Below are 8,108 nucleotides of genomic sequence, written 5' to 3' on the forward strand. Positions count from 1 at the left end.
GCAGGCTCCGGCCTAAGCTGCTTATAAAGGCCGGGCCCTGCCCCCTTCTGGCCACGTGACCCAGCTGGTCACCCTGGCAACCGGCACCTGAGCTGCCTGGGTGATTGGCAGCTCTGCCAATCACCCTCACAGTCACGGGGCACCTGCGTGACTCCGTGACACTCCTCACCCGGGGATCTAAGCCACAAAGAGATTGAGCACTGCACTTCTTCCTTTGTTTTTCTCTTCTTTTATCTACCTCCTAAAATATTTTTCTGGTACTTTGATTTTTATTGCTGCTGAAAACACTTATGACAACCACAGCCAAATTCACCCCAGCAGTTATGCTCTTAGCTGAGATGTGGGTCCTGTTGTGCAAAGCACTGCAGAAGTATGCTCCTGCCCCACAGAACTCACAGTCCAAACAGGCAATTGGTGACATAAGTGGCAGGGAGCTGAGGTCCGCTGAGATTAAGTGATTTGCCCAAAATTGCACCGGAAGTCTATGGCAGATCTGTTATGAACTCAACACAAAGTGATCTTTCTACCCACTTCTCTTTAGCTTTCCCATTACAATGACTTACTTTTATCAACTAGTATTTTCTAGGATAAGTAATAAAAATGTTATCATCACTGATACAGTTCCTGCTCCTGCAAAACAAGAAAGGATAGATATTCCAGCACCCAGGATGTCCCTTTATACTGTGTCCCTTGCCCATGGATCGGCTTCTGTGGAGGCTACTATGACTTACTGCACTGTTGAGCTACTTTATTAACAAACCAAACTGTCCACTGTGGAGCTCAGCTTGTTTAACTGTAATTGTATAGTTTGCGTATAGCACAGGGGTGGGCAAAGTGTGGCCCATGGGCCAGATGCAGCCCACCAGGCCATCCTATCCAGCCCACGGGGCCCCTAAAAAATTTAGAAAATTAGTATTCGTCTGCCCCTGGCTGCCTGTCATGTGGCCCTCAATGGCTTGCCAAAACTCAGTAAGTGGCCTTCTGCCTGAAATAATTGCCCACCCCTGGTATAGCATAATTGAAGTGAACAGACAGACACTTACCCACCATGCAGTTCTATTACATTTCAGTTTTTTGACACTTCGTATGTTTTTCTTTGAGTCCCAAGTGATCAGAGTTTATTTGTAGCTGCAATGTTATTGCAAGTTCCATATCTGATATGCCCCTTGGAATATTGTACAAGAACATATGAGCCTTGAGTTACCTCCCGCTATCAAATAAAGCCTTTCAGGGGAGGAAAAACATTACAAGATATCTTCTGAATTCCTCTCACTGCTTTGGAAAAGATTCCCTACAATCTTATCTCTCTTCCAACAGCAGAAAAGCAAAACTGCTTAATTTATGACAAGTCTGAACCATGGATCCACTCATTATTTGAAGTGCCAGATCTGTGGGTCCTTCTGATTTATAAAATTGGTTGCAAGTATTAATTAAACTTCCAGAATGAGGTGACTTTGTTTCTTTGCACAGCTCAGCCTACATGCAATAACTGCAGAACTGCAGTTAATTAAGCACTAATAAAATAGCTATTCTTCAGCTGCTTCGAAATGTTATGTCTTATCCTCTATTACTCACATAATATTTACACTTCCTGCAGCTCTCTGTGGATCACCAGCAAGTGACCCAGAGACCACAATTTAAGAATAGTTATTTTAACCTAGTGTATTCTAAAGAAGCATATGCTTTTGAATCTGTAAGTGAAATGGCATGTAAAGAAATTGAAATCCATATACGAACCAGCACTAGTATCAGTAGTTTAGGGGACTGATTTATGTTAAAAGTTCTTTTTTAACAGGCGCCTTCAATGAAACACCATTTCAAGGAAGTGTTAGAAGTTGAAGGAACATTGAGCCCTGCTTTACAGAGCAATCATTTACCACACTGGAACCTCACCATAATATTAACTTTGCAAGACTACCGGCCAAACTGAATTAATGCATGCACACACATTTTCAGCACAGCAATAAATTTTAGTAATGCAATTTTACAGGCCTCTTAAAAGGTAACCATCTCAAAAAAATTAGGAACAGGAAAGGCTGATTAAAGTTCAACAGCACTAATTCATTACAAGGCAGGGAAAGGAAATATATGGCTCAGATTGCTGCCTTAGTTCTCTTCCCCCACTATTATTTAGGTGAAAACACTCACCAGAACAAAGATTTGTTTTATCGCAGCAAGTATGTCAGCGCTGTAGGAAGACAGATCAGAAAGTCCTTCAATGCAAGCAGAAATTTGTCTGTCACTAAAATAGAATTTACAGCAAACCTTTTCTATGGAGCCGGGACCTCCTATTGTTTCCAGATCTATGCAGAATAATTGGCATTTCGCCAGCGCCACTCATGGGTTTGCTTGTCTTATGATTGGCGTTTTCCATTTTTTTCACTCACACAATGAACAGAAAGTAGTATCTGCTGTTGCTGTGAATGAGAGAGGAAGTCCCACTCAACACAAAGGGACAAAATGGAAACCGGGTACCACTGTGATGCTCAAAAGAGGGCTTGAGATGTGATAAAACTGCATGCAGTGGAAGCATAAGTGAAGTGGTATCTGGCATTTTGCTACATGCTGGAATATTTTTTCTTACCTGAGATTCTCACTTCTATTCAAAAAGAAAAAAAATTCTGGCTGTCCTTAGCTCTGGAAAAAAGCTTGGGAAGGCCCTTCTCCCTCCCCAAAAATCCCAACTCTGAAGGCAAGAAGAATTTCAAATTCAGTTTTAATGGCTTGAATTTTTGAGGCCTGGCTTATAATTTTTTGAATGGTTGGGATTGGCAACAGTCCTTGAGATATATAGCATGCTCTGTACCTGTGGTGAATTTTCACTCCAGGCCACTTGCAGCTTATTTCAAGGCAGAATTTCCCCTATATTTTCACTGTAGAAAACTCTGTTCATTTATGGGAATAGCAGGATTTCACCCTTGGCCAAATACCCAAAGACCAAAATGGTGCTTCTGAAACAGCTTGTGAGGTTTGCCCACAAACCTGCAGTCCCTGTGGCATTCAACAGAGGTCAACACCATCTGCACAAAGGCTCTTTGTCCTCACACCGCTCACCACTGCCTCCCCTGCTCCTCAACAATAACCTTTTCTCCAGGAAACTCTTCCGTGCCGTCGAAGAGGTTTCCAACGTGTGTAAGGAGATGTAAAAATGAAACACAGTCCAATATTGCACAAATCATAGGCAAGTCTGACTCAGTAGAAGAACAAGGAGCATTCCTCACCCCCTCCCAATGACTTTCCCCTCCCTGCCCGGGTACGTGGAGCTCTCTGTCCCAATTTGGAGGGGAAGAGGCAGCCCTTGCAGCAGAGACAGGGAGATCCATGCAGGGCTGGGTCTCTGTTGTGAGTGGATCTTGGGAAAAAAACTGATAAAATAAAAATCAGACATCTGAGGCAAACCGAGATGTAAAAGTGGGGCTGTTTTGAATGGCTCCCAGTAGACTTCATGCAAACAGAAGTAGAACCACTCAAAGGCAAAATACAAGCTGGTCTCTGATGCAGAGATTTTTCAAAGCCCAGAGCTTTGGAAACCCCAGTTCTCATTAATTTAGTATTAAAAAATTCAGCCTTGATCTATAAAAGGGCATAAAACTCAAGCTTTTGGGGGTCATTTTGCTCCGATTTTTGGCTTGTGTTGTCATAACTCACACGGCAAACAGGCAACCTTTGGATCCAGCAACCCCCACCTCCAAAATATGTAGGACTTACCAGCTGAGTGATTGCATTCTGACTTGCATAAAGCCAATTTAGTTCTTCTCTTTCTTTTTGCTCCTGTTACTCGGCAGACCAGAAGAGCAGCTCTGGCAGGCTTACCCAACAGCCTACCATGAGATCTAGGAGTCCACAGTGCCAAAAGTCATTCAAAGTAAGCAAAGTGGTTTTCCAGTTAACACTCCAGCCATAGTTTAAGATTTCATTTTACATCCTGTAAAAACAACAAAAAGAAAATGAGTTGAAAGCAACTGTTCTTTCTTCATAATAACTCCCCGAGATGCTAATCTCACTCTGCAATACACACTGATGGGATGGACTTGACTTTAAACAGAAACACATGGTAGACAATTCAATGGGCTATGGGCTAAATTCTGTCCTTTGATGTGTGAATTCAATGGGATGGAGTCACAGAAGCATATTGGGATTTGACTCTTAAGATCCACTCTTGCTTGTGACTCTTTTGTGTGTCATGAAGGGACAGTCAGCAACAGTCTATCTGAAATAAAGACCTCAATGCCGAGAACTATTCTTGCAAAGGTCCTTGGCACAGATGCATTATCCTGACTAAGCACATCCCCTGTACGTCGTGAGAATCAGTGGAATACTCCGAAGTCATTACTGAAACCTGACAATTGCCACAGCTGCCATAGTTGTGAAGCCTCTCCCTGAATGGGGGGGTTGTTAAACCAGGAAATCAATTTAGCCCTAGCCCCGTGCTCTACTCATACAGTGCTGCTAATTCTTGTGAGCTCATCACAGGTCTTGCTCACTCACCTAATTACGTATGAATCTGCTAGAATCTGAGCTCCTATTTTCTTTATGGTAAGTTTCTAGCCCTTGTAGTTGCAGAGAAAAACCTACAGGGTGATTTAGGGTCCATCTTAAAATTTCAAAAAACCCAAATCAAGCCCCTAAGTACCTTTCAAACGACTCATGATTTTTAAGCTAATCATTTCTGAGGCCTGGCTCATGATTTTTGAACACTTGAGGTTAGCAATAGTGCATACTGCTCACTGCAGGACATGCACAGTTAACCATGGAGGGACTCTGGACCCGACTCTCTCATGTTCAGCCCTCTGCCCCACAACTGGGCCAGGTCTTCTGCTCTACAGACTGTGGGCAGACATTGGAAGGAAAGTACGAGATTTGCCAGATAATGAGCTGCAAAATCATGCAATTAATTTCTACACTGCTGGAGTGGCATATTTAGGGCCTGATCCTTCTAGTTGAAAAGAACCGCATGCATGGTACTATACAGCCTACTCTGTCTCACTTGCATGGAAGGGGAGGTGCTCAGCATTAGTAGAATTGGGCCTTTAATCACTGTAAAGGTAGAAATAAATACATTCCCATAGAAGAGGAATCTCCATCCAACACTGGGTTTACCAGATGATGCTTTTTCCTTTTGCTTGTAATGGATCTTTCCGTAGACCTGACTGTTATAAGGCCTAGGTTATCTGGAAATAAGGCTTCAAAAGAGGCTTCTTCTATTAAGAATACGAGACCAATAATTTGTGTTTTTGTTTTAATTTCATATTTATCAGGTTTTCTTTTAAATTCTTCCCCATAATCTCTGATTCTGGTTATCACTGTAGTTCAGCTCTTTGTCTCTGCAGAACTAGGGCATCTCAAACTTCTAGGTCTTATTATCTAGTCAGAAGCAGTCAATTAAATCCACATAGCGATACTAAGCCAATTGATTGTCTTCTGATATGTGAGCACTTACTGATGGTTATCCATAGGGCATAATTCCAGCAGACAATGCCCCACATGAATGTACATGGGTAAAAGATACCAAAATATTAATTATGACTGTTAAAATTGCTGATGATCTGGCATAACTCGCTCATGAAATAATCTATAAAATTAAATATTATGCTTAGAATCAGGGATCTAATCTCCCAGAAACCCAGGGAATTCAATTCCAATTAGGTTTTTTTTTAAATTCATTTTTCATTGTCCTCAGCCATCTTATTTCACATGTGAGAAATCCATTAAAAATCCTGCCAAAAACTAGATAGACTGCGTAGTTATTTAAACACAGAGACATACACACCACAGAACTATCTTGATGCCCCTGGGAAAAGGAGAAAGTATGGAGCAATAACTTATTATTAACATATTCCATTAAAACTTGAGACACTTGTAATGTTCAAGTTTATTTGGCATTATATTACTGAAATGAAACAAAAGGCAATGTTGTACAATAGCTTTATAAAAGAAAATCACTGTTACATGTTACATTAACCAAATGCCCCATTAAAAGAAAAAGAAACCCTTAAAAACTCACTCAGGGCAGCTGGTGCTCTTCTTACTCACATGAGTAATCCAGCTGGCTTCAGCAGCAGTCTTCTGCCATAGTAAGGTGAGTGGGATTTGCCCCAAAATGTAATTTTCCTTTCTGTTTCTTACAGTTCCATTTGAGCAGGTATATATCAAATTTCTTTATAAGGCATAAATACGAAAACCAGTTCAATATGCTCATCATTATTTTAATTGAGTAATACTGTCTAGTACACTTTTTCAATCACATCAAGGATTACAACGTACCTATAGCTTTAAGTTTTTTTATACAAAAGTCTATCATATAGTATACAGTATATACTAGTTCGGTAACTGGTTCACAAGATTGACCACAATATTCTTGCAGGTTAGTATTGTCAAAATTTCACCTAGTGTATATACTCTATGTAAAACTGTAGGGATCTGCCTTCCAGGAATTGCTGTATTCAGAGTCACAGGCCAGGTCAAACCTGCCAGGGCTCAATTGCATGATGTTAGCTATTTTAGGACAACAGCTTTTAGCCAGATTTAAAACACGGCTAGCAAATGTCAAGGACATGCTTTGAAATTTTTTTAAATGAAGCTACAGGCTTCCTAGCTCTAATAGCTAGCCTAGAAAAAATGGGGATGGAGGGCATCGTAGTGGCAAGGATTACCAAAGGCAAGGAGCACCAGTCTGCTCCCACACAACCCCAGGAGTCACTCCCTGATTCACAGCAGTGTCAGAACAGGCCCACTGGCCCTGGGACTTGAGGCCCCTATTCAGCAATGCCTGGTTAACACCAGTCTCAGTGTAAGCATGTGACTGAGGCCAGGGAGACCAATCACATTGCCCAAGCAAGTCATGTTCCTAAACCGTCTGCTGATTCAGGTCCTGAGTGCATATTCAGGGGGCCAATTGTGCTCCCCCAGTGCCAGCTCAAGATCAGTAGGGTGGAGCCATGATCTGCTGCATCACATACCATCCCATGGGGCTAGCACTGCCTATTAGGACTCATTTCACTCTTTCACTTACATTATGATTCAGGCAGCCTCTGCATCAGCATGAAGGAGTCAAAGGGGTTGCCACAACTCTTCCTCGTTCCTTTTCACACCAGTGCAACAGCAGCCAAAACCTTGCCTCTGATCAAGGACAACATTACTTGTTTGTCAGATATCCACATATTTAAAAGAGGTTCTAAACGAAGAAGTATGTGACCAAAAAGGCAGCTGTGATTTCAACAGAAGTATCTGAGTCTTGACGGAAAAGGGTCAGATGCTCTTGACAGAATATGTCCTTTTACAGAAGGCTGCATATCCCCCCGGATACACATACGTTCACCAAGTGCCTGATTCTGGACCCACTGCAATCAATGGAAATTTTGCCATGAGGCTAGACACTTTATGCAGTGAAACAAGGCCATTGTGCTGTCACAGAGTGTCTACTGCTTGGTATCAGAAGAATTAGAGCTATGTCCAGTGAAAGCCAAAAAGGTTTCTGATATCACCTGGGATCAGGCAGAGATTTCCACATATACAGTTAATACATCTCAGAAGTCCCTAGTCCACCTAGTCCACCATATTGAAAAATGCAGCCCTCTGTTACCACTTTGTCTCCCTTACATGGCATCGCGGAGCAAGAAGAAAGTTTAACATTCAAAACAGGCCCAAGCGACAGATTTTGGATCAGGATCCAGCTCCCTGTAAGAACCAGGGTTGTGAAGGGCTTCCTTTCTACATGATATCCACTTCTGACACGTGCAATGAACTGGAGTGGGGAAGGGTGTGGTTCCCGATCTTGGTTTTCCCTGAAAGATCAATGGTAGATGATGTCCCCTATCGGTTGATGTCCCTGACCTGTACTTAAAGCACAGCGTGCGGACAACGCAGAAAAAGCTGCAGCCAGAGGCGGAACTGTGCAAACATAAAATAGTAGCACACGCTTCTTCTCCCACACCCCATTTCCTCCCTTATTTCATTTACCAAGGGGGAAAGGTGCAACTGTAGCACACTTGCCTTCTACCCCTCCCCTGCCATCCCCAGCACCACTTGCAGCGCCATCACAGGGTCACTTGGGAACAGCCTCTGAAAAGAAATTAAATTATCCTACTTAACAAGCTTCTCTCCAAAAA

This window comes from Crocodylus porosus, unplaced genomic scaffold (assembly GCF_001723895.1).
Source record: "Crocodylus porosus isolate Cpor-Errol unplaced genomic scaffold, CroPor_comp1, whole genome shotgun sequence".
NCBI lineage: Eukaryota > Metazoa > Chordata > Crocodylia > Crocodylidae > Crocodylus > Crocodylus porosus.